At 45.5% G+C, this 24,962-nt stretch overlaps 1 pseudogene; it reads left to right on the forward strand.

Annotated features, from left to right (window-relative positions):
* Positions 1–24,962, forward strand: part of LOC139257831 (cullin-3-like) — a 131,015-nt pseudogene that overhangs the window by 59,374 nt on the left and 46,679 nt on the right.

The raw sequence follows: 24,962 nt of genomic DNA on the forward strand, positions 1-24,962 counted from the left end.
TCGCTCTCTCTCTTTCTCTCGCTCGCTCTCTCTCTTTCTCTCGCTCGCTCTCTTTCTCTTTCTCTCGCTCGCTCTCTCTCTGTTTCTCTCGCTCGCTCTCTCTCTGTTTCTCTCGCTCGCTCTCTCTCTCTTTCGCTCGCTCTCTCTCTGTTTCTCTCGCTCGCTCGCTCCCTGTTTCTCTCGCTCGCGCTCTCTCTCGCTCGCTCTCTCTCTGTTTCGCTCGCTCGCTCTCTCTCTCTTTCTCTCGCTCGCTCTCTCTCTGTTTCTCTCGCTCGCTCTCTCTCTCTTTCTCTCGCTCGCTCTCTCTCTCTTTCTCTCGCTCGCTCTCTCTCTTTCGCTCGCTCGCTCTCTCTCTCTTTCTCTCGCTCGCTCTCTCTCTCTTTCGCTCGCTCGCTCTCTCTCTCTTTCGCTCGCTCGCTCTCTCTCTCTTTCGCTCGCTCGCTCTCTCTCTTTCGCTCGCTCGCTCTCTCTCTCTTTCGCTCGCTCGCTCTCTCTCTCTTTCGCTCGCTCGCTCTCTCTCTCTTTCGCTCGCTCGCTCTCTCTCTCTTTCGCTCGCTCGCTCTCTCTCTCTTTCGCTCGCTCGCTCTCTCTCTCTTTCGCTCGCTCGCTCTCTCTCTCTTTCGCTCGCTCGCTCGCTCTCTCTTTCGCTCGCTCGCTCGCTCTCTCTCTCTTTCTCTCGCTCTCTCTCTCTTTCTCTCGCTCTCTCTCTCTTTCTCTCGCTCTCTCTCTTTCTCTCGCTCTCTCTCTCTTTCTCTCGCTCTCTCTCTCTTTCTCTCGCTCTCTCTCTCTTTCTCTCGCTCTCTCTCTCTTTCTCTCGCTTGCTCTCTCTCTCTTTCGCTCGCTCTCTCTTTCGCTCGCTCTCTCGCTCGCTCTCTCTTTCGCTCGCTCTCTCTCTCTTTCGCTCGCTCTCTCTCTCTTTCGCTCGCTCTCTCTCTCTTTCGCTCGCTCGCTCTCTCTTTCGCTCGCTCGCTCTCTCTTTCGCTCGCTCTCTCGCTCGCTCGCTCGCTCGCTCTCTCTTTCGCTCGCTCGCTCTCTCTTTCGCTCGCTCTCTCTCTCTCTCTTTCGCTCGCTCGCTCTCGCTCGCTCGCTCGCTCTCTCTCGCTCGCTCGCTCTCTCTCTCTCGCTCTCTCTCGCTCGCTCGCTCGCTCGCTCGCTCGCTCGCTCGCTCGCTCGCTCGCTCTCTCTTTCGCTCGCTCGCTCTCTCTTTCGCTCGCTCGCTCTCTCTTTCGCTCGCTCGCTCTCTCTCTCTTTCGCTCGCTCGCTCTCTCTCTCTTTCGCTCGCTCTCTCTTTCGCTCGCTCGCTCTCTCTTTCGCTCGCTCGCTCTCTCGCTCGCTCGCTCGCTCGCTCTCTCTCTCTTTCGCTCGCTCGCTCTCTCTCTCTCTCGCTCTCTCTCTCTTTCTCTCGCTCTCTCTCTCTTTCGCTCGCTCTCTCTTTCGCTCGCTCGCTCTCTCTTTCGCTCGCTCGCTCTCTCTTTCGCTCGCTCGCTCGCTCTCTCTTTCGCTCGCTCGCTCTCTCTCTCTTTCGCTCGCTCGCTCTCTCTCTCTTTCGCTCGCTCTCTCTTTCGCTCGCTCGCGCTCTCTTTCGCTCGCTCGCTCTCTCTTTCGCTCGCTCTCTCTCTCTCTCTCTCTTTCGCTCGCTCGCTCTCTCTTTCGCTCGCTCGCTCTCTCTTTCGCTCGCTCGCTCGCTCTCTCTTTCGCTCGCTCGCTCGCTCTCTCTTTCGCTCGCTCGCTCTCTCTCTCTTTCGCTCGCTCGCTCTCTCTCTCTTTCGCTCGCTCTCTCTTTCGCTCGCTCGCGCTCTCTTTCGCTCGCTCGCTCTCTCTTTCGCTCGCTCTCTCTCTCTCTCTCTCTTTCGCTCGCTCGCTCTCTCTTTCGCTCGCTCGCTCTCTCTTTCGCTCGCTCGCTCGCTCGCTCTCTCTTTCGCTCGCTCGCTCTCTCTCTCTTTCGCTCTCGCTCTCTCTCTCTTTCGCTCGCTCTCTCTCTCTTTCGCTCGCTCGCGCTCTCTTTCGCTCGCTCGCTCTCTCTTTCGCTCGCTCTCTCTCTCTCTCTCTCTTTCGCTCGCTCGCTCTCTCTTTCGCTCGCTCGCTCTCTCTTTCGCTCGCTCGCTCGCTCTCTCTTTCGCTCGCTCGCTCTCTCTTTCGCTCGCTCGCTCTCTCTCTCTTTCGCTCGCTCTCTCTCTCTTTCGCTCGCTCTCTCTCTCTTTCGCTCGCTCTCTCTCTCTTTCGCTCGCTCTCTCTCTCTCTTTCGCTCGCTCTCTCTCTCTCTTTCGCTCGCTCTCTCTCTCTCTTTCGCTCGCTCGCTCTCTCGCTCGCTCGCTCTCTCTCTTTCTCTCGCTCTCTCTCTCTTTCTCTCGCTCTCTCTCTCTTTCTCTCGCTCTCTCTCTCTTTCGCTCGCTCGCTCTCTCGCTCGCTCGCTCGCTCTCTCTCTCTTTCGCTCGCTCGCTCTCTCTCTCTTTCGCTCGCTCTCTCTTTCGCTCGCTCGCTCTCTCTTTCGCTCGCTCGCTCTCTCTTTCGCTCGCTCTCTCTCTCTCTCTCTCTTTCGCTCGCTCGCTCTCTCTTTCGCTCGCTCGCTCTCTCTTTCGCTCGCTCGCTCTCTCTTTCGCTCGCTCGCTCGCTCTCTCTTTCGCTCGCTCGCTCGCTCTCTCTTTCGCTCGCTCGCTCGCTCTCTCTTTCGCTCGCTCTCTCTCTCTTTCGCTCGCTCTCTCTCTCTTTCGCTCGCTCTCTCTCTCTCTTTCGCTCGCTCTCTCTCTCTCTTTCGCTCGCTCGCTCTCTCGCTCGCTCGCTCGCTCTCTCTCTTTCTCTCGCTCTCTCTCTCTTTCTCTCGCTCTCTCTCTCTTTCTCTCGCTCTCTCGCTCGCTCGCTCTCTCTCTCTTTCGCTCGCTCGCTCTCTCTTTCGCTCGCTCGCTCTCTCTTTCGCTCGCTCGCTCTCTCTTTCGCTCGCTCTCTCTCTCTTTCGCTCGCTCTCTCTCTCTTTCGCTCGCTCTCTCTCTCTTTCGCTCGCTCGCTCTCTCTCTCTTTCGCTCGCTCGCTCTCTCTCTCTTTCGCTCGCTCGCTCTCTCTCTCTTTCGCTCGCTCTCTCTCTCTTTCGCTCGCTCTCTCTCTCTTTCGCTCGCTCGCTCTCTCTCTTTCGCTCGCTCTCTCTCTCTCTTTCGCTCGCTCGCTCTCTCTCTCTTTCTCTCGCTCACTCTCTTTCTCTCGCTCGCTCTCTCTCTCTTTCTCTCGCTCGCTCTCTCTCTCTTTCTCTCGCTCTCTCTCTCTCTTTCGCTCGCTCGCTCGTTCTTTCGCTCGCTCTCTCTCTCTCTCTCTCTCTCTCTCTCTCTCTCTCTCTCTCTCTCTCTCTCTCTCTCCCTTTCGCTCGCTCGCTCTCTCTTTCGCTCGCTCGCTCGCTCTCTCTTTCGCTCGCTCGCTCTCTCTTTCGCTCGCTCGCTCTCTCTCTCTCTTTCGCTCGCTCGCTCTCTCTTTCGCTCGCTCGCTCTCTCTTTCGCTCGCTCGCTCTCTCTTTCGCTCGCTCGCTCTCTCTTTCGCTCGCTCGCTCTCTCTTTCGCTCGCTCGCTCTCTCTTTCGCTCGCTCGCTCTCTCTCTTTCGCTCGCTCGCTCGCTCTCTCTTTCGCTCGCTCGCTCTCTCTTTCGCTCGCTCGCTCTCTCTTTCGCTCGCTCGCGCTCTCTTTCGCTCGCTCGCTCTCTCTTTCGCTCGCTCTCTCTCTCTCTTTCGCTCGCTCGCTCTCTCTCTCTTTCTCTCGCTCGCTCTCTCTCTCTTTCTCTCGCTCGCTCTCTCTCTCTTTCTCTCGCTCTCTCTCTCTCTTTCGCTCGCTCGCTCGTTCTTTCGCTCGCTCGCTCTCTCTCTCTCTCTCTCTCTCTCTCTCTCTCTCTCTCTCTCTCTCTCTCTCTCTCTCTCTCTCCCTTTCGCTCGCTCGCTCTCTCTTTCGCTCGCTCGCTCTCTCTTTCGCTCGCTCGCTCTCTCTCTCTCTCTTTCGCTCGCTCGCTCTCTCTCTCTCTCTTTCGCTCGCTCGCTCTCTCTTTCGCTCGCTCGCTCTCTCTTTCGCTCGCTCTCTCTTTCGCTCGCTCTCTCTTTCGCTCGCTCGCTCGCTCTCTCTTTCACTCGCTCGCTCTCTCTTTCGCTCGCTCGCGCTCTCTTTCGCTCGCTCGCTCTCTCTTTCGCTCGCTCGCTCGCTCGCTCGCTCGCTCGCTCTCTTTCGCTCGCTCGCTCTCTTTCGCTCTCGCTCGCTCGCTCTCTCTCTTTCGCTCGCTCGCTCTCTCTCTTTCGCTCGCTCGCTCTCTCTCTTTTGCTCGCTCGCTCTCTCTCTCTTTCGCTCGCTCTCTCTCTCTTTCGCTCGCTCTCTCTCTCTTTCGCTCGCTCGCTCGCTCTCTCGCTCGCTCTCTCTCTCTTTCGCTCGCTCTCTCTCTTTCGCTCGCTCTCTCTCTCTCTTTCGCTCGCTCTCTCTCTCTCTTTCTCTCGCTCGCGCTCTCTCTTTCTCTCGCTCTCTCTCTCTTTCTCTCGCTCTCTCTCTCTTTCTCTCGCTCTCTCTCTCTTTCTCTCGCTCTCTCTCTCTTTCGCTCGCTCGCTCTCTCGCTCGCTCGCTCGCTCGCTCTCTCTCTCTTTCGCTCGCTCGCTCTCTCTCTCTCTTTCGCTCGCTCGCTCTCTCTCTTTCGCTCGCTCTCTCTCTCTCTTTCTCTCGCTCGCTCTCTCTCTCTCTTTCGCTCGCTCTCTCTCTCTCTTTCTCTCGCTCGCTCTCTCTCTCTCTTTCGCTCGCTCTCTCTCTCTTTCGCTCGCTCGCTCTCTCTCTCTTTCGCTCGCTCGCTCTCTCTCTCTTTCGCTCGCTCGCTCTCTCTCTCTTTCGCTCGCTCGCTCTCTCTTTCGCTCGCTCGCTCTCTCTTTCGCTCGCTCGCTCTCTCTTTCGCTCGCTCGCTCTCTCTCTTTCGCTCGCTCGCTCTCTCTCTTTCGCTCGCTCGCTCTCTCTCTTTCGCTCGCTCGCTCGCTCTCTCTTTCGCTCGCTCGCTCGCTCTCTCTTTCGCTCGCTCGCTCTCTCTCTTTCGCTCGCTCGCTCTCTCTCTTTCGCTCGCTCGCTCTCTCTCTTTCGCTCGCTCGCTCGCTCTCTCTCTTTCGCTCGCTCGCTCTCTCTCTTTCGCTCGCTCGCTCTCTCTCTTTCGCTCGCTCGCTCTCTCTCTTTCGCTCGCTCGCTCTCTCTCTTTCGCTCGCTCGCTCTCTCTCTTTCGCTCGCTCGCTCTCTCTCTTTCGCTCGCTCGCTCTCTCTCTTTCGCTCGCTCGCTCTCTCTCTTTCGCTCGCTCGCTCTCTCTCTTTCGCTCGCTCGCTCTCTCTCTTTCGCTCGCTCGCTCTCTCTCTTTCGCTCGCTCTCTCTCTCTCGCTCGCTCGCTCTCTCTCTCTCTTTCGCTCGCTCTCTCTCTCTCTTTCGCTCGCTCTCTCTCTCTCGCTCGCTCTCTCTCTCTCTCTCTTTCGCTCGCTCTCTCTCTCTCTTTCGCTCGCTCTCTCTCTCTCTTTCGCTCGCTCTCTCTCGCTCGCTCGCTCGCTCGCTCTCTCTCTTTCGCTCGCTCGCGCTCTCTCTTTCGCTCGCTCGCGCTCTCTCTTTCGCTCGCTCGCGCTCTCTCTTTCGCTCGCTCGCGCTCTCTTTCGCTCGCTCGCGCTCTCTCTTTCGCTCGCTCGCGCTCTCTCTTTCGCTCGCTCGCGCTCTCTCTTTCGCTCGCTCGCTCGCTCTCTCTCTCTCTTTCGCTCGCTCTCTCGCTCTCTCTCTTTCGCTCGCTCTCTCTCTTTCGCTCGCTCGCTCGCTCTCTCTCTCTTTCGCTCGCTCGCTCTCTCTTTCGCTCGCTCGCTCTGTTTCGCTCGCTCGCTGTTTCGCTCGCTCGCTCTGTTTCGCTCGCTCGCTCTGTTTCGCTCGCTCGCTCTGTTTCGCTCGCTCGCTCTGTTTCGCTCGCTCGCTCTGTTTCGCTCGCTCGCTCTGTTTCGCTCGCTCGCTCTGTTTCGCTCGCTCGCTCTGTTTCGCTCGCTCGCTCTGTTTCGCTCGCTCGCTCTGTTTCGCTCGCTCTCTCTGTTTCGCTCGCTCTCTCTGTTTCGCTCGCTCTCTCTGTTTCGCTCGCTCTCTCTGTTTCGCTCGCTCTCTCGCTCTCAGAACTGGTGGCCCGAGAGTGGGAGCGGACAGCCTTCGGGCAGGGTTGGAACTAAGTTGCTGCTATGTATTTTTCAATTCTTTTACTGTGTCCGGGCATCTGCTTCACCGATTTCCTTACCTGCGCCGATTTCCTTAACTGTCGGGAAGGTTTTTCTGCAGAGGCCACATATGCTGGCCTAAGCACAACTGGAGTAACTCTCAGCTGGCCAAACTTCCCTAAATGGCCAGAATTGGCATGGGTGGCTGGTTATGCCCCACTTGGCTGAAAAATAAATGACCTAAAAAAATCTTAACCAACTTGAGTTATGCTGGTGCAAATTGATTGGAGAAACTGTGGTTTTTCAACAGGCCAAAAAGAGCAGTCTGCTCCAAAAAAGGTGCAAATTATTGGGGGAAATTGAGCCCAAGGATTGTAGATATTTTGTAAATTTTTTTTAATCCATTTCATCAGCTAATTTTATTTCAGAAGTTTAAAATGTTGTTAATTATTGTATCTGTCCTGCTATAAACAGTCTATTTTATACAGTACTTGGTTTGTCCTCCTAGAAATTGTATTTTCTTAAAATCTGCAATGTTGTAATTTGTGAAGTCTTTTCATGGTATCCCTGTAGCCAACGCAACTGACTAATGGTTTTCATGGTAAAATGAACGGAGACTACAGATGGAATACTGTGGGGTAAAAACAAAATTTGATTTATCCGATCACCAAGAACATGGCCCTAATTGTAAATGAATAGAATTGCAGAATACGATCTCAAACACTGGTTTAAAAAAAATCCTTGACGCCTGTAGAGTAAAAACTGAATCTAACTCCGTGGTACTGCTTGTAACAATAAGAGGGCAAATACTCACTTTGAAATGTAAGTGTACCAACTGTGCATACGTGGAACTTTTATGCAAATTGCATGCCGTGTTTGCCTATGTAACAACAGTGACTAAATCTCAAAAATAATTAATTGGCTTTGAAGTGCTTTGGGATAACTTGATGTGAAAGGTGCAATATAAACATTCCTTTCTATTTTGCTTTCTGAATCTTTGAGAATCTCTCAACTCACTATACTGATTGTATTCCTCTTCAATGACAATAGTTATCCTCCAGTGTCACATAAAATAATGTACTCCACTTAATCCATTTTTATTAGGATGTTTGAATTTTAGCAGTTGGCCATTGCAGATAGATCACTATCGTTAATTGATTTCTTGTTGAGGACCGTAATGACTGGCAGTGTCTTGCTCAAAGATCACTTATGAAAATATTATCCAGCAGTTGGCACCAGTAAGGAACAGGACATAAATTTGTATATTGATTTAAAAATTCAAACTTAAGAATGGAATTAATGGGAATGCATAGCTGAAAGAAGTTAGTTGAAATTTTGAACATCTGTAAAAATATGTATGATGTTTATATTTAAGCAACTCCATAAATGAATGAATAGGGAAATTAAAATGGGAATGAGAAAGAGCACAAACTATACAAAGATTACATGGATAAGGAGGTGAGAAATTCTGGGAGGAATATAAGAATTTGCTTAATCAGATTGAGATGATCCATGGCATGTTTTGCACCCCTAATGAGTTAGACACAGTACTAAAAAAAATTCTTTGGTATCCTGGAAGTAAAAGATTGATTTGAAAGAATTGTAAAACATTGAAGTGATTGTATAACTAAAGAAGTAAAATGTTAATATATTTTCAGAAAAGAATGACCGAAATGGCTAACCAATTTAAGTACACCAATATCCTTCAAGTTTTAAGTTAGTCATCAAATACTTGATAAGGTAAAGGACTTGAGACTAATAGATATCTTGTGCTACTGGCATTTACCTGAAGCACTGAAGGATACGAGAGCAGAAATTTTCATGCACTTGCTATTACTATGAAAGAATGGTTGGGCTACAATGAGGTTCTGAAGGACTGGAAGCAGCAAACTTGGCTACATTTTTAAAAGGTGACATTTCACTTTTATTTACAAGCACTTTAGCCCAACGTCAATACCAGGAAACTATTTGAAGGGTGAGGCTGGAGGACTACTTGTAAAACAATAACTTAATAAACAGCTAGAGTAGGTTTAGAAGAGAAATATTCTGCCTGACACCAAATTTTTTTTTTGAGAATATAGATAATGGAACACTTGTGATGTCATTTATTTGGATTTTCAGAAAACCTTTGACAAAGATGGTCATATGATATAAGACTTGTAATTAAGTCAAATTAATCCAGGATAGAAATTGTGAATTAAAAGAAATTGATTTACAAAGTAAAAAATGAAGTGTACTCGTAAGATGGGTAATGTCAAACTGGAGGCATGGTGTTGTATGCAGTTCTGCAGTGGCCATTGATTGGACCGTTGTTTCTAATCTATATTTAATGACCTAGAGACTGAAGCCAAATATAATGTCAGATTTGCTGACGACACTAAAATAGAGCAGTAGCGATACACATTGCTGCTAAAAATTTACAGAAGTATTCTGATTAGTTGTGCAATTGAATGGACAAATGGAAAATTAAATTTAACATTGCACATTGGCCAAAGAAATGTTCATCGTATGATGAATTGCATTGATTTTCACATGGCACGGGGAGACATAATGTGACCAATTTATTAAGCAAACAACAACTTGTATTTATATAGCACCTTTAACGTAGTAGAACATCCCAAGACGCTTCACATAAGTGTTATAAGACAAAACTAATAGAATGCTAGAATATATAGTCAGTATTATAGGATACAAGTCTGTAGATGTTTTGCTTCAGCTCTACAATGCATTGGTGAGACGGTGGGCAGAATTTAGGGTTCATTGAGAGCAGAAATCAAGGGAAATGCTGGGAATGAACAGAAATGACTGTTTCACATTTTAAGTATTGTGTTCAGTTCTGGTAGTTGTCACACAAAATATATGCCATGCAAAGGGTTCAAAGAAAAGAAAGCAGACTTGTCCCAGCTGTGAGGAAAGCTTAAGCTGCAAAGAAAGTGGTTAAATGAGGACATCTCTGAATTCAGTGCAATCTATCTGTTGGCTATAATATGCAGGTGGCTGTTCCTTGCGCGATTTTATAAAGGAGGAGCAAAGTTGAACTAAAGTGCTTAACTGTTTTCTGTAGAATCAAATTAAAAGCAAGACTTTTCCAGTATGTTCTCATAGTCGTTGAGTTGCAGTCAAAGTACTTAACTGGTTGGATAAAATTGTGCAAGCTATTCAGCAATTTGTTACTAAAAATACATGGCATTAAAATATGCATGCAGTTTCAAATTTTCTATACATGACTTATAGGGCCAAAATTTTCCCAGCTGCCTAGAGCAGCGTAGTTAGGGTGGCACGCCGACTTTGTGAGCCAAAAAAGCGGCCAAAATTTACCTCTTAATTTGGCCACTCCCTCGTCGGCCGGATCCATCGGCGTGGCGCTGCAGAGCCGGGGGTGGGGGGCGGAGCTTCGGCCCAGCGTTTTGTGTGGAGTGCCGGCAGGGGGGCGCAGGTCCATTTGAGCGTGCACACATACGCCATGGGCGGTTCAGTTTGCGCGCATGCGCAGTGCAACAGGAAGCTTGGCAATTGGACAATTAAAGGGAGAGTGTCCTCAGTATCATTGGTAATGGAGCATATATAAAGGTAAGGTTGAATATTGATTTTTGTGTGGCTGAGGGAGCAGAAAGGAGTGCTGGATAGGTGGAAGAAAGGTGAGAAGTGAGAGTCCAATAGACGAATGGCGCAAGAGCGTGCGAGACGAACAAAGAATTTCCTCCATGAGGAAGTGGAGGAACTAGTGACTGTAATTGAGAAGAAATAGCTGGAGCTGGATATCAGCAAGAGTAGTCTGTCAAAAGTTTCACCAAGGAAATGAGAAAAAGATGGAACCTAGTTGCAGAAGAATTCTCCGCTGGGGTCAATACCGCGAGATCTGGAAGCCAGTGCAAGAAGAAATGGAAGGATGTTGGTCAAGTAGTGAGTGTAAGTAATCATCTTCATCTTCATCTTTAAATTGAATTGCAATGGAAAATGTGACCACCTGTATGTGTCCCACCCATCAGAAGCGCACCATGTCTGAAAATTAATATTTTCATCTTTGCAGAAGAAATTGGCCCACAACAAAAGGGAGAGAACTAGAACAGGAGGAGGTCCGCCACATCTGCACCAACTGTCACCCCTGGAACAGAAGGTTGCTGCCTTGCTGAGTTGCACCGGCAGAAAAGCTGGACCCACACGTGAGGATGAGTCATTAAAATGCATAGTTGCCCTTCAAATCAACCTGCTGACTGGCCTGCTATGTGTCAGACTACTCATGTCACCCATCATGCCCTCTCCTTTGCTGCTAACCATTTGACTGTTCTGTTGTATTTTTCAGAAGAAGAAGACACTCCAAGATCCTGAAGATCCACCAGAGGATCCAGATGCATGCGCTCCAGACCAAGGCGGGTGGGTGGGGTGGTGGGGGTGGGGGGTCCATGGAAATGTGTGCACAGGAGAATGCTGACCGCGATATGGATCAGGCCATAGCACAGGGCATCACACTGCCAGAAACCTCCATGAGCTCCTCGGCAACATTCCATGGGTTCACACCTTCCGAGGTCACGGGTCCCAGTGGCGGTCGGGAAATGCATCTTGGGACACCCAGTTCCCCACCGTCCCAACCTGCACCTCACACTGGAGGGGTACCACTAGGCAGACCCACGGCGAGGGGAAGGAGAAGCTGACCAGTCTCGCTTGAAATGCAGCCCTCAGCAGAGATTAATCAGGTTGATTCATTGGGTGAGGAGACCAATGCCCTCATAAGATCACTTGTGGCGGCCGTCAGTAGGGTGCGTGATGAGGTCGCGATACTCTCGGGTGAAATCTCTGCACTGAGACGGGAAGTGAGGGCGGGCATTTCAGACGGTAAGCAAATGATGGCAAATGCCATGAGGGAGCTAGCTTCTGCAATAAGGGCACAAAGGCCGGATATTCAAATGCCACTCCCACTTCAATCCACGCATCAGACCCAAGCCGGGCCCCCAAACTACTACCACCATTACCGATCCTGTGAGGGAGTACACTTTCCCCGAGATGTGGGTGAGGGATGGGTGCAGCCTTTCTTTGCTGTTGTTATTGTTGTCGTTGAAGTGCACTGTAAAATTTCCAATAAAAGATAGTTTGCATTTAAACTGAATCATGCTGCATTAGGACCACACATTTAGGGCCAACTGTTAAAAAGTAAAAATCCCTCACCCCTACAGTCATGCGTGCCTGCCGCCCCTTGCCCTAGCGGGAGAGCTAGCCAGTGCGTTCTGCAGTCGGCAAGGTAGGACTGCTCTATTTTCAGTAGCTGATTTATCTTTCATTTAGTTTTGATGATGTTGTGCAGCTGTTGTGCTGAAGATGTTGTAATGTTGTGCTGATGTTGTGAAGGTCTTTAGTGCTTTAGAATCCTCTAACTCACCTCCCCCCCCCCCCCCCACATCCTATCTCTGGCTACCTGCGCTGATTTCTTAAAAGTAGGTAAGGTTTTTTTGTGCCTACAAAAGTGGCCACATACACTGGCCTAAGTTAGTTTGGAGTAACTTTCTGCCGGCCAAATTTGCTTCTATGGCCAGAAGAGGTGTAAGTGTCACGCTCCCTTTTGGAAACACCTAACTAACTGACTCACATTGGAGCAAGTTAAATGGGGAAATTTGTGATTTTTAAGTTACTCCAAAAAAAGCTACTTAAAAAAAAACGGGGCAACTCTTGGCAACCCTCTCTGTTGTCCACCCCAATTATAATATACAGGTTGAATATCGGCAGAGTTGAATTTTGCAACATAGATGAGCAATTTATAAAGGAAATATGCCATTGGTTTCTATTGGAAATTATTCTGGATTACAAAAAAAATCTATAAAGATGGTTATATATAACACGTGATGAATATATCTGTATTTTATTTAAAAAATCTTGTGTCTGCACACACTTGTCAAATTTACCATTATATATTCCTATGTTCATAATAATGGAAACAATCTAAGTTTGCGATACTGTAATTACACTCTGATTGATTGATGCAATGCAGTGCCAGTACCGCCACTAGTGGGAAGGTATAATTATAACATAAGATGACGCAGGCAATTTGTGTTGTACATGTGGACATGGGAATTTATAACAAATCTAAAAATAAGGACAGATTCTATGACTTGAAAAAGGAGCTCAATTACTTCTGTGTGCCCTGGTCCAATCATCACTCGCCCTCCAATGCTGCTTCACCTGAAGTCTGCACTTGGTCTTGATTCCCCATGTGCAGCATCATGGAAGATTAATGAGTATAAAGTAAAAATATTATATTGCTCATTGGTACTGAAAGATATACTCCTAACAGATTATATTTATAATGCACTTTTTGCTAAACTTGGTTAATATGCTAGTAATTTGATTCCCTTTTTTTCTTCCAAACCTCTTCCTTTCCATCAGATTGATTTTATTTTCTCTACTCTTTTCTCCCACAGTAAACTTTTAGTTCTTGCTTAAGCTGTAATTGATCAGGTCCTGTCCTTGCATCATTTTAAAAATGTGTTTCCAGTTACTGATTCTTCACAGCAGTTTGTAAACTTTTGGCCTTTTCGTCACTGTACATCAAAGTATTGTAGTTCCATAAGAAAGTAGCAACAGTTGCAACTCCCATGATGCATTCCCCCCTCACACTTGTGTGTGCACACATTGTTCACAGGGGCTAGAACTCCACAGTCGTTTTATTATCTGGTTGTCAAGATCTGCTCCAGATATTTTAATACTGCAGAAGCAGGGTGAAAATTACAACTTCTATGATGCATCTCGTATATCATATTCCAATTCCAACCTGAAGATGAGCAGACGGGCAAGGCTTTTGGAAAATTGCTTGAAGGCATTTCTAACACTAACCCATTTTATGGATATATTTGATATTTTTTTATCAGAATTATGTAAGATGAGAGATTTTTGGCAATTCCAAAATTTTTTTGACCACATGTTCAATTAACTGGACTGTAATTTCCTGAGTTAGCTCTGTCTACCTTTCTGAAAATGGGCATTTCATTGGCCACTCTCCAGTCTTCTAGCACACTTTCATTTTCAATAGAACCATTAAATACAATTTCTAGAGCTGCCATAATTTCTTCCACATTTCATTCTGGATGCTCGGATGTATTCCATCGGGTTCCAGCACTTTGTCCTCCTTTTAGTTTAACTAACGTCTCTAATACTTTCCATTTATTTATTCTAATCTATCTCATCTTGCTTTTAACCAATTCAGGATTTACCACCTCCCTAATATCCTCTTTTATAAACACTGAAGCATGGTATCTCGATTTCTGCGTATCCTCCACTAACTCACTATCCTATTCTCACTACTTGTTCTCTGGTGGTCCCACCTTACATTTGATAATTATTTTTGATGACTGTTTTTTAATAATTGCTGGAAACACTCAGCAGGTCAGGCAATATCTGTGGAGAGAAAACAGAGTTAATATTGCAGGTTGCTGACCTTTCATCCAAACTGGAAGATGTTGCGTAGAATTGCGTAGAATGTACAGCACAGAAACAGGCCAGTCGGCTCAACTGGCCCATGCTGGTCCACGTGAGCCTCCTCCCACCCCGCTTTATCTAACCCGATTAGCATATCCTTCTATTCCTTTCTCTCTTACCTGTTTATCTAGCTTCCTCTTAAATGCATCTACGCTATTCACCTCAACTACTCCTTGTGGTAGTGAGTTTCACATTCTAACCATTCTTTAGATAAAGAAGTTTCTGCTGAATTCCCTATTGGATTTATTAGTGACTATCTTGAGAGATGAACAGCTTTTAAGCAAGTACAGAGCCAGGGAAAAGTGGACAAGAAAAGAACAAAAGGGAGGCTTGTGGAGGGCAGGAGTTATTAAATGACAAAAGTGATGGTGCCAGTCAAAAGGAGGTTATAATCAGACAAGTATAAAAACAAAAGATGGATCCAGAGGAGGTATAAATGGTTACTGCAGAGTACCGGAGAGTGAGGGAAGCATGGGAAATCTGGTAAGGAGGAAACGGCTCCTGTAGCCCAGAAACGTGGCGGAAGAAAAGCAGGTGGACCCCCAGGTCTGAGGACCACCCCACTGGTCATGTATCGGCTTCCCTATCCCTCTGCTAATTGCTGTAACCATTTACACCTCCATTTTAGTCCAAAGTGCTTAATCTTTTCCCAGTACGACTATCTAATCACCCATCATTCCATCCCTTGCTCTCACTAACCTGTAAAACTCTAAGGCTTGGCTTTCAAAATTGTTTCACCTTGTCTTCTAAAATGTTAAGAAATAAATGCCCCCAGCCAAATCAATTATTAACTTTGAAGATTATATAATTGCTCATGCCAGTGCAACTTGCTGTAGCAGGATCCCAATTTGTGTCATATAGCTATGGCACAATAATTGTTTCACCATAAGTAGGAGCTAAGAAAAACTATGCTTTAAAGGGGTATCTGAAGATGATATCTGTTATAAAGCTGCTCAAGATTTTAATGCCAGTTTGAGCAAAAATATTAGTTATGCGTCTCCGATGTTGACCTCCAATCTTTGCTGCAAGGTTTATGCTAATTATAGAACTATAACCCAGAGGCATAGGAGTGTAATAGGAACACATGTTCCTAGAAATGACCTCTGTTGATGTGTGGCACTGGAAAGATTTTTTTATACTCTATTCTGTAGGTCTGAAATTTAAAAAAAAAAAATGCTACCACTGTGGGGCATTGCAGTTTTAACATCTAATTTGGCATTGCTCATGTTATGTAATTAGTGAACCACTGCAAATTGGATTGCAATTATGCTCATGACATTCCTTTTCCGGTGCTCTCCAATATTGGTTCAGTTTTGCTAACAGTACTGAGCCTTCATTGGTCAAAGTCAGATAGGCAGCCATTAGTAACTCAACATGGCTCTCAGTTTCTGCTATTTCTCCTCTCCACTGCCTTCAACATGGTCAACCACTTAACATTCATCCAAGTTCTCTCCTTTGCAGTCTACTTCCATGTAGTTGCTCTCTCCAGATTCCTCCTCTTGCAATGCCAATATTGAGTCTCAAAGCTCCTCTTGCAATGCCAATATTGAGTCTCAAAGCTTCTCTTCCACTTGCAGGGTTGTGACTGGTATATGGGCTCTGCCCCATATCATTTATGAACTATCCCTTCCCTTGATCTTCAAAAACATGAGGTTAGCTCATTAGTGACTGAACATGCTGATTATACCCAGTTCTAACTCTCTCACCTTTTCATTGATCCAAAAGCTGTTGCTACACTCTCCGACTGTCTGTCCAACATGGGTTGGATGAGTCAAAATGTTCTCCAGCTTAATAACAGGCTATTTTAGATCTAGTGTTGCGCGATGAGAAAGGGTTCATTAATAACCTTGTAGTAAAGGGGCCTTTAGGGAAGAGTGAACATAATGGGCCCAAGTTTCCACATGATTTGCGCCTGATTTTTAGGAGCAACTGGTGAAGAACGGACTATCTTAGAAATCGCAATTCTCCACATTTTTTTTTCTGAAGTTCTAGTGAGGTAGAACAGTTCTACTTTGGAACAGAATTTTTTCTTCAAAAGGGGGCGTGTCCGGCCACTGACGCCTGATTTCAAAGTTTCCACAGTGAAAACGTACTCTAAACTAAAGTAGAATGGAGCAAGTGAAGATTTTTGTAGAACTGAAAAAACCTGTTCTACACAAAAAATCAGGCGCAGGTTACAAATTAGGAGTCCAGAACGAGGTGGGGGGGGAAAGGGAACTCATTAAATTCTACAATAAATCTTTATTTATACTTCTACAAATATTATACAAATAAATCCAACCTGAATAAACATTTATAAGCAAAGAAAAGATTAAATAAACTATCTTCCTACCTGTGTGAAAGTGCTTCAGCCATCGTTCGTTGCCGCGGGGGGGTGGGGAAGGAAACCGCCGTTTGTTGTCGTGGAGGGAGGGGAAGGAGACAGCGGTTAGTTGCCGCCGCAGAGGGGAGGGAGGGGAAGGAGATAGCGGTTTGTTGCCGCCGTGGAGGGGAAGGAGACAGCGGTTTGTTGCCGCCGTGGAGAGGAGGGAGGGGAAGGAGACAGCTGTTTGCCGCCGCGGAGGGGAGGGAGGGGAAGGAGACAGCGGTTTGTTGCCGCCGCAGAGGGGAGGGGAGTGAGGGGGAGGAAACCGCCGTTTGTTGCCGGGGAGGGGAAGGAGACAGTGAGAAGGCTGCAAGAAGCCTCTGTGCTGATGGCAATGTGCTTTTATTAAAAAATTTTCAAAAATTAAACAGCTACAAAGATCTACAAAAATGGCCGAGTGCCAATGTTTCCTTCACACTGCGCGTGTGCGAACGCTCCAACGCGCACGCGCAGCGTTGCCGGCAGGAAAAAAACTAATTTAAATAGTACCCGCCCCCTCCCACTTACAAAATCGGCACGAGTGTAGGCTCCGCCCCCCTGGGCGCCGCGCCAAACAGACAAGGAGCTGCAAAGCGCTCGAGAATAGCGAGTTTTTTTTCTGGCGCCGTTTTAGGCGCGAAAAACGGGCGCCCAGCTCGGAGGGGCGCCCGTTTTTTATCCTGTGGAAACTTGGGCCCAATATGATAGAATTTTATAATGAGTTTGAAAGTAATTTAGTTAAATCTGAAACTAGGGTCTTAAATCTAAACAAAGTAAACTATGTAACTATGAGAGGAGAGTTGGGTAAGGTAGATTGGGAAACTAAATTAAAAGCTATGACGGTAGATCAGCAATGATTAGCATTTAAAGAATTGATGCATAATTTACAATAAACATACACTCCTTTTAAAGCTCAAAAATCCCACAGGAAAGTAATCCCACCATGGCTAACAAGTGAAGTTAAAGATAGTATTTGATCAAAGGAAGATGTTGCCAAAAAGAGCAGTAAACCTGACGATTGGGAGGATTTTAGAATTCAGCAAGGGAGGATTTTAGAATTCAGCAAAGGAGGATCAAGAAATTGATAAAGAAAGGGAAAATAGAATGAGAGTAAACTAACGAGAGACATAAAAACAGACTGTAAAAGCTTCTATAGGTATGTAAAAAGGAAAAGATTAGCGAAAGTAAATGTGGGTCCCTTACAGGCTGAGACAGGAGAAATTATAATGGGGAATAGAGAAATTAAACAAATACTTTGTGTCTGTCTTCATGGAAGAAGATGCAAAAAACCTCCCGGAAATAGTGGAGAACCAAGGGTCTAGCAAGAATGAGGAACTGAAAGAAATTAGTATTAGTACAAAAATAATACTGGAGAAATTAATGGGACTGAAAGCCGAAAAAATCCCCTGGACCTGATGGCCTACATCCTAAGGTTTTGAAAAAGGTGGCTATAGAGATAGTGGATGCATTGGTTGTCATCTTCTAAAATTCCATAGATTCTAGAAAGGTTCCGCAGACTGGAAGGTAGCTAATGTAACCCCGCTATGTAAGAAAGGAGGGGGAGAGAAAATGGGGAATTAAAGACCAGTTAGCCTGACATCAGTAGTAGGGAAAATGCTAGAATCTATTATTAAGGATGTGGTAACAGGGCACTTGAAAAATAATAGGATTGGGCAGAGTCAAAACATATTTATAAAAGGGAAATCATGTTTGACAAAACTGTTTTGAGGTTGTAACTAGTAGAATAGATAAAGGGAGACCAGTGGATGTGTATTTGTATTTTCAGAAGGCATTTGATAAGGTGCCACACAAGAGGTTATTAAACAAAACATGGAATTAGGGGTAATATACTAACGAGGATTGGTTAACGGACAGAAAACAGGGAGTAAACGGGTCATTTTCAGGTGGCAGGATGTAACTAGTGGGGTGCTGCAAGGATCGGTGCTTGGGCCCCAGCTAGTCACAATCTATCAATGATTTGGATGAGGGGACCAAATGATACTGATGATGCAAAGCTAGGTGGGAATGTAAGTAGTGAGGAGGATGCAAAGAGGCTTCAAGGTGATATAGACAGGCTAAGTGAGTGGCCAACAACATGGCAAATGAAATATAATGTGAAGAAATGTGAAGTTATCCACTTTGGTAAGGAAAATAGAAAAAGCAGAGTATTTTTTAAATGCTGAGAGATTGGGAAATGTTGGTGTTCAGAGGGACCTGGGTGTCCTTATACACGAATCACTGGAAGTTAATATACAGGTACAGCAAGCAATTAAGAAAGCAAATTGTATGTTGGCCTTTATTACAAGAGGATTTGAGTATAAAAGTAAAGACGTCTTGCTGCAATTATATAGGGCCCTGGTGAGAACACACCTGGAGTATTGTGCACCGTTTCATTTCTTTATCCAAGGAAGGATGTACTTGCCACAGAGGGAGTGCAATGAAGGTTCACCAGACTGGGATGAGGGGATTGTCCTATGAGGAGAGATTAAGTAAACTGGGCCTATATTCTCTAGAGTTTAGAAGAATGAGAGGTGATCTCATTGAAATATACAAAATTGTTACAGGGCTTGACAGGGTAGATGCAGGGAGGATGTTTCCCCTGGCTGGGGAGTCTAGAACCAAGGGTCACAGTCTCAGAATAAGGGGTCGGCCATTTAGGACTGAGATGAGAAATTTCTTCACTCAGGCTGGTGAATCTTTAGAATTCTCTACCCCAGAGGACGATAGATGCTCAGTCGTTGACTATATTGAAGACCGAGATTGATAGATTTTTGAATGTTAAGGGAATCAAGGGATACGGGGATAGTGCAGGAAAGTGAAGTTGAGGTAGAAGATCAGCCATGATAATGAAATATGGAGCAGGCTCGAGGGGCCGAATGCCTACTCCTGCTCTTAATTATTGTGATAATTGACAAATCTAAGCCCTTACACTTTAGCTTCCATCAGTGTATGTGTGCCTCTGGTCTTGACTCCAACTGCTGTGACTCGACCTGCGTCGAGAGGTGCCAAAGCTTCACATATAGCTTAATTGCCAGCTTAGTTTCCTTCTTCCTTTTCCTCCCTCCCCCAGGTAATCAATACTGGTTTCTTCAACTCCAAAACATTGCTTACCTCTGCCACTGTTTCTTCCCCACTGCTGTCAAAACCCTACTCCCCTGGTCCAAGCCTTTATCACCTTGAGGTTCAATCTCTGCTAGCCAATCACGTCTCTCCACAATTTTAACTCTCTTAAAATGCAACGGCCTGCTTCATTCCTTTCATCTGATCCAAACTCTACTGCTTCCGATGCCCATCAAACTGACTTTCAGGATTCTCATTCTTGCTTTCAAATCTTTCGTGCCTGACCTCGCCCTACCCTGATCTCCTCCAGCTTTAAATGCCCATATATATCCTGTGCCACCAGATTATTCCCTGTTCTCCACTCTAGCTTTCATCACTTGTTCCAATTGCATTTTTGTCCTCTGGAACTCCCTCCCTTGGAACTTCCACCTTGCTATTTCCCTCCCCGTTTGGAGAAAAATATCTCAAAACCTTTGATATTATCTTCATTCCTTGACTCTAATGTTGTTTGTTGTTCCCCTTTTCTTCCTGCTTGACACACATTTCCCCCCCTTAGCATCTAGTGCTTTTCCTCGGTATGAAGAAGTGCCCAGGCATGAAATGTTGGTTTTTGAGTTAGACTAGGCTGGAAGGAACAACTCTGCTCTTCCCTCTTAGCATAGAAACATAGAAAATAGGTGCAGGAGTAGGCCATTCGGCCCTTCGAGCCTGCACCGCCATTCAATGAGTTCATGGCTGAACATGCAACTTTAGTACCCCATTCATGCTTTCTTGCCATACCTCTTGGGTTCATTTGGTCTTTGCTGTGGTCATAGGTGCTTTCATAGGAGCTTTGACTAATGCATAGAATTTACAGCACAGAAACAGGCCATTCAGCCCAACTGGTGGATGCTTATGTTTATGTTCCACACGAGCCTCTTGCCACTCTACTTCATCTCGCCCTATCAGCATATCCTATTTCTTTCTACCTCATCTACTTATCCAGCTTCCTCTTAATGCATCTATTCTATTCGCCTCAGATGGTAGCAAGTTCTACATTCTAGACATCTATGTATAAAAAAAGTTTCTTCTCAATTCCTCATTGGATTTATTAGTGACTATAATGGCAAGGAGGTAACCAGGAGGGTCGATGAAGGCAATGCGTATGATGTAGTGTATATGGATTTTAGCGAAGCTTTTGATAAGGTCCCACATGGTAGACTGGTCACAAAAGTAAAAGCCCATGCCATCCAGGGCAAAGTGGCAAGTTAGATCCAAAATTGGCTCAGGCAGAAAGCAAAGGGCAATGATCGATGGGTGTTTTTGCGACTGGAAGGATGTTTCCAGTGGGGTTCGACAGAGCTCTACTTGGCCCCTTGCTTTTTGTGATGTACATCAATGATCTAGACTTGAATATAGGGGTTATGTTTAAGAAGTTTGCAGATGATACTAAAATTGGCTGTGTGGTTGATAATGAAGAAAGCTGCAGACTGCTGGAAGATATCAATCAAACGGTCAGGTGGGCAGAACAGTGGCAAATGGAATTTAATCCAGAGAAGTGTGAGGTAATGCATTTCGGGAGCGCTAACAAGGAAAGGTAATACACATTAAATAGTAAGATACTGAGAAGTGTAGAGGAACAAAGGGATCTTGGAGTGTCCACAGATCCCTGAAAGTAGCAGACCAGGTTGATAAGGTGGTTAAGAAGGCATACGGAATGCTTGCCTTTATTAGCCGAGGCATAGAATACAAGAGCAGGGAGGTTAAGCTTGAACTGCATAAAACACTGGTTAGGCCACAGCTGGAGTACTGCATGCAGTTCTGGTCATCACATTACAGGAAGGACATGATTGCACTGGAGAGGGTACAGAGGAGATTTACGAGGATGTTGCCGAAAGTGGGGAATCTAAGCTATGAGGACAGATTGGATAGGCTGGATTTGTTTTCATTGGAACAGAGGAGGCTGAGGGGAGACCTCATTGAGGTGTATAAAATTGAGGGACCTAGATACAGTGGATATAAAGGGCTTTTTTCCCTTACCATGATCTAATCGATCGCAAGTTCCGGATTTCAGCACAGTGCATGCCTAAACCCGGAACTTGCGGGGCCCCTACGGGCGCATGCGCACCTCGTACAAACCTATAGCGGCCGCAAATTCAGCTCCTATATTTTTCTTCTTGTCTATTCTCGCCCTCCCCCCACCTCCATAAAGGACCATGAATTCTATCACAGGAACAGGAGTAGGCCAATCAGCCCCCCAGTCCTGGTCCACCATTCTATTAGATCATGGTTGATTTGTAGCTCAACATTGTTTTCCTGCCGTTGCTCCATATTCCCATGATACCCTTACCAAACAAAAATCTATCAATCTCACTCTTGAAAATGACAATTGACTCAGCACCATATCCTTTTGGGAAAAAGAGTTCAAGATTTACACTACCCTTTTTTGTGGAAAAAGTGCATCCTGATTTGACTCCGAAAAGGCCTTGCTCTAATTTTAAGGTCATGCCCGCTTCTGGATTCCCCCACCAAAGGGAATCATTTCTTTATCAACCCTATGTCAAAACCTTAATTGTTTGTTTAGAGCTTAACTGACAATTCAGAGGCAAGTTACTCATTTAATTCTCAGAATTGTAAATATCGGTGAAAATGTAACATTTTCCTTTTCTTGCATTTTTCTCTTGTTTTCTCTTCAATTTTTCTACTTTTTTTCTTGTTATTAGGGAAAGCAGTCAACACTTTTCTTTAAATCATATTTTGTATTTTATGGTCATTACTGATTATTAAACATCTATCTATCTCAATAGCACCGAAAGCAGTTATGATCAGACAAATATTCAACCTTTGATGTTGGGTTCAATGAAGCCAGCAAGAGAATTATTTTTATCATCGAATTGAATTTTGTTAATTTATATTTTTCCATTTTTGATTCGCTATTTAAACTAGCAGGTGTGGTTGCCATAGTAATTTGGAAAATTAGTAAACAAAGGGAAGATTGTTGTGTATAATCGCAAGCATTTCATCAATGGTTTTGGAATGGCTTCCTGGCAACACCTAAGCTGCTGGCATCAAAACTGCTTTTTTCTGTGAATATCTGTATCTTTGAAACAATGACAAAGTCCGGGGACGAGCTCAGTCCATTTAAAAATCCAGATATTCACAAGCACATTAGGTTATCAACAAATACAGTGTTCATTCAATGTTAATACAAGTTGAAACTCCCTTATTTAGAACTCCCTTAGCCGGAACCACCCCTCGTCCAGAACCATTCCCGGCCATCGGGTTGCACATGCGCAGAACTCTGACGTGAACAAATTGAAGTCCTTCCTTGCTGCCGACTCCCGCAATCACTGGCTTAATCCCGCGATCCATCTCTTTTTTTCCCCCCCCCCCGTCCCCGACCACCAAGATATATCTGCTGCACTCCCAGCCCTAAGCCAGCCAGCCCTGATATCCCCTTGCTCAGTACTTGTACCATCCAATTTAACGTGACCACCCCTCATCTGGAAAAATCCCTTATCCAGAAGAGGCCAGGACCGGAGGGTTCTGGATAAGGGGGGGTTCAACCTGTAGTTATTCTAACTTAATTGAATAAGAAAACTTCTTTCCCCACAGTTGTACAAGTCGATCCATTTTGGAACTTTCTCATTCAATCTTTCGCTCGCTCTTTCTCTCTTACTCCTCCAGTTGTAATGTAAAATGGGTGTGTAAATCTGAGTGTCCTGTAATAGTAAAATGGTCAATTAGCTTGGTAATAACTAGCTTGAAAACGGGCTTCTGCATAGAGGGCCAGTAGAGTTATGTCCTTGTTATTGTTCAGCAGCAAGAAGCGCAAGAAATTGTCGGATCTCACTGTGAAAACAGTATTCTGTTCATGCGTGTATTTTATGATGTTGGCTTGTTGCTTTGCAGTCATGCCTCATCTTGATAGTGCGTCTTAGTTCACCTTGGATAAAGACAGGTTAATGCATGTGTGCATGTACAATGTTAAGAGTATTTAGTATACACAGCAAAGGTTTTATGTTACAAATCCCCAGGCCATTAGCTAGAAATTAGACAGTAAAAGTTGCACTCCATATTTTGGGGCATGCAGGTTCTTTGTAAGGAAGTGATGGGGTGATTCTGTACTTGATAGACCTGAAAATTCTGAGTGATGTGTGCATTTTGTTAAATTAGAATAAAATGTGCTTCAACTACCAGGAATCAACAGATTTTCTGGGTTTAAAAACTGTTTCATCCAAATTACGATCATTTTTATTTTATTTTACTTTTCAGGATCGTGTGTATGTACAACAGAATAACGTAGAGAATGTTTACAACTTGGGATTGATCATTTTCAGAGATCAGGTTGTGCGTTATGGTTGTATCCGAGACCACCTACGTCAGACTCTCCTGGATATGATTGCACGGGAGAGGAAAGGAGAGGTAGTAGACAGGTGAGTCAAGGAAATTTGTACCAGTGCCTCATAGATGCTTGTAACATTACTGTACATATTGACCTATTTTTTTCTGTCAGCTGGTGGCTCAGTTGGTAGCATTCTCACCTGAATCAGAAGGTTGTGCGTTCAAGTCCTTCTGAGACTTGAGCACAAAAATCTAAGTTGACAGTGCACTACTGAGGGAGTGCTACATTGTCGGAGGTGCCGTCTTTCGGATGAGACATTAAAACCACTCAGGTGGACATAAGAGATCTCACGGCATTATTTCGAAGAGGAGCAGGGGAGTTATCCCCGATGTCCTGGCCAATAATTATCCCTCAATCAACATAACAAAAACAGATTATCTGGTCATTATCACATTGCTGTTTGTGGGAGCTTGCTTGTGCACAAATTGGCTGCCGCGTATCCTACATTGCAACAGTGACTACACTCCAAAAGTACTTCATTTTCTGTAAAGTGCTTTGGGACGTCCGGTCGCCCTGAAAGGTGCTATATAAATGCAAGTCTTTTCTTTTGTTTTATCAAGCTTGTTTCTTCACTAAAGCAAGTTGTGAGGGGAACATCAAGAATCTGCAAAGGGATATTGACAGGCTAAGTGAGAGGGCAAACATTTGGCAGATGGCGTATAATGTGGGAAATTGTGAGGTTATCCACTTTGACAGGAACATTTTTTTTTAAATTATTTTAAATGGAGAGAGATTACAAAATATTGCAGTACAGAGGGACCTGGGGGGTGCTTGTGCATGAAACACAAAGTGTTAGTATGCAGGTACAGCAAGAAATCAGGAAGGCAAATGGAATGTTGGCCTTTATTGCAAAGGGAATTGAGTATAAAAGCAGGGAAGTCCTGCTGCAACTGTACAGGGTATTGGTGAGGCCACACCTTGGTCTCTTAATTTAAGGAGGGATATACTTGCATTGGAGGCAGTTCAGAGAAGGTTCACTAGGTTGAATCCTGAGATGAATGGGTTGACTTATGAAGAAAGGTTGAACAGGTTGGGCCTATGCTCATTGGAGTTTAGAAGAATGAGAGGTGATCTTATTGAAACACACAAAATAATGAGGGAGCTCAACAAGGTAGATGCAGAGAGGATGTTTCCACTCGTGAGGGAATCTAGAACTAGGGGACATAATTTCAGAATAAGGAGTCCCACATTTAGAACTGAGATGAGGAGGAATTTCTTCTCTGAGGGTCGTGAATCTGTGGAATTCTCTGACCCATAGAGGCTGGGTCATTGAATATATTTAAGGAGATCGACAGATTTCTAAATGATAAAGGAGTGAAGGGCCATGGGGTGCGGGCAGGAAAGTGGAGCTGAGCCCAAGATCAGATCAGCCATGATTTTATTAAATGGCGGAGCAGGCTTGAGGGGCCAAATGGCCTACTCTTGATTCTATTTCTTATGTTATGTTCTTATAAACTTATTAAACAAAGCTAGTTTTACATTTCTTGATGACTTTGTATTGTGCTTTTAAGATATGGCCAAATTAATCTCATTAATTGTAATGCTATGTTGG

This window comes from Pristiophorus japonicus, unplaced genomic scaffold (genome assembly GCF_044704955.1).
Source record: "Pristiophorus japonicus isolate sPriJap1 unplaced genomic scaffold, sPriJap1.hap1 HAP1_SCAFFOLD_911, whole genome shotgun sequence".
Classification (NCBI taxonomy): domain Eukaryota; kingdom Metazoa; phylum Chordata; class Chondrichthyes; family Pristiophoridae; genus Pristiophorus; species Pristiophorus japonicus.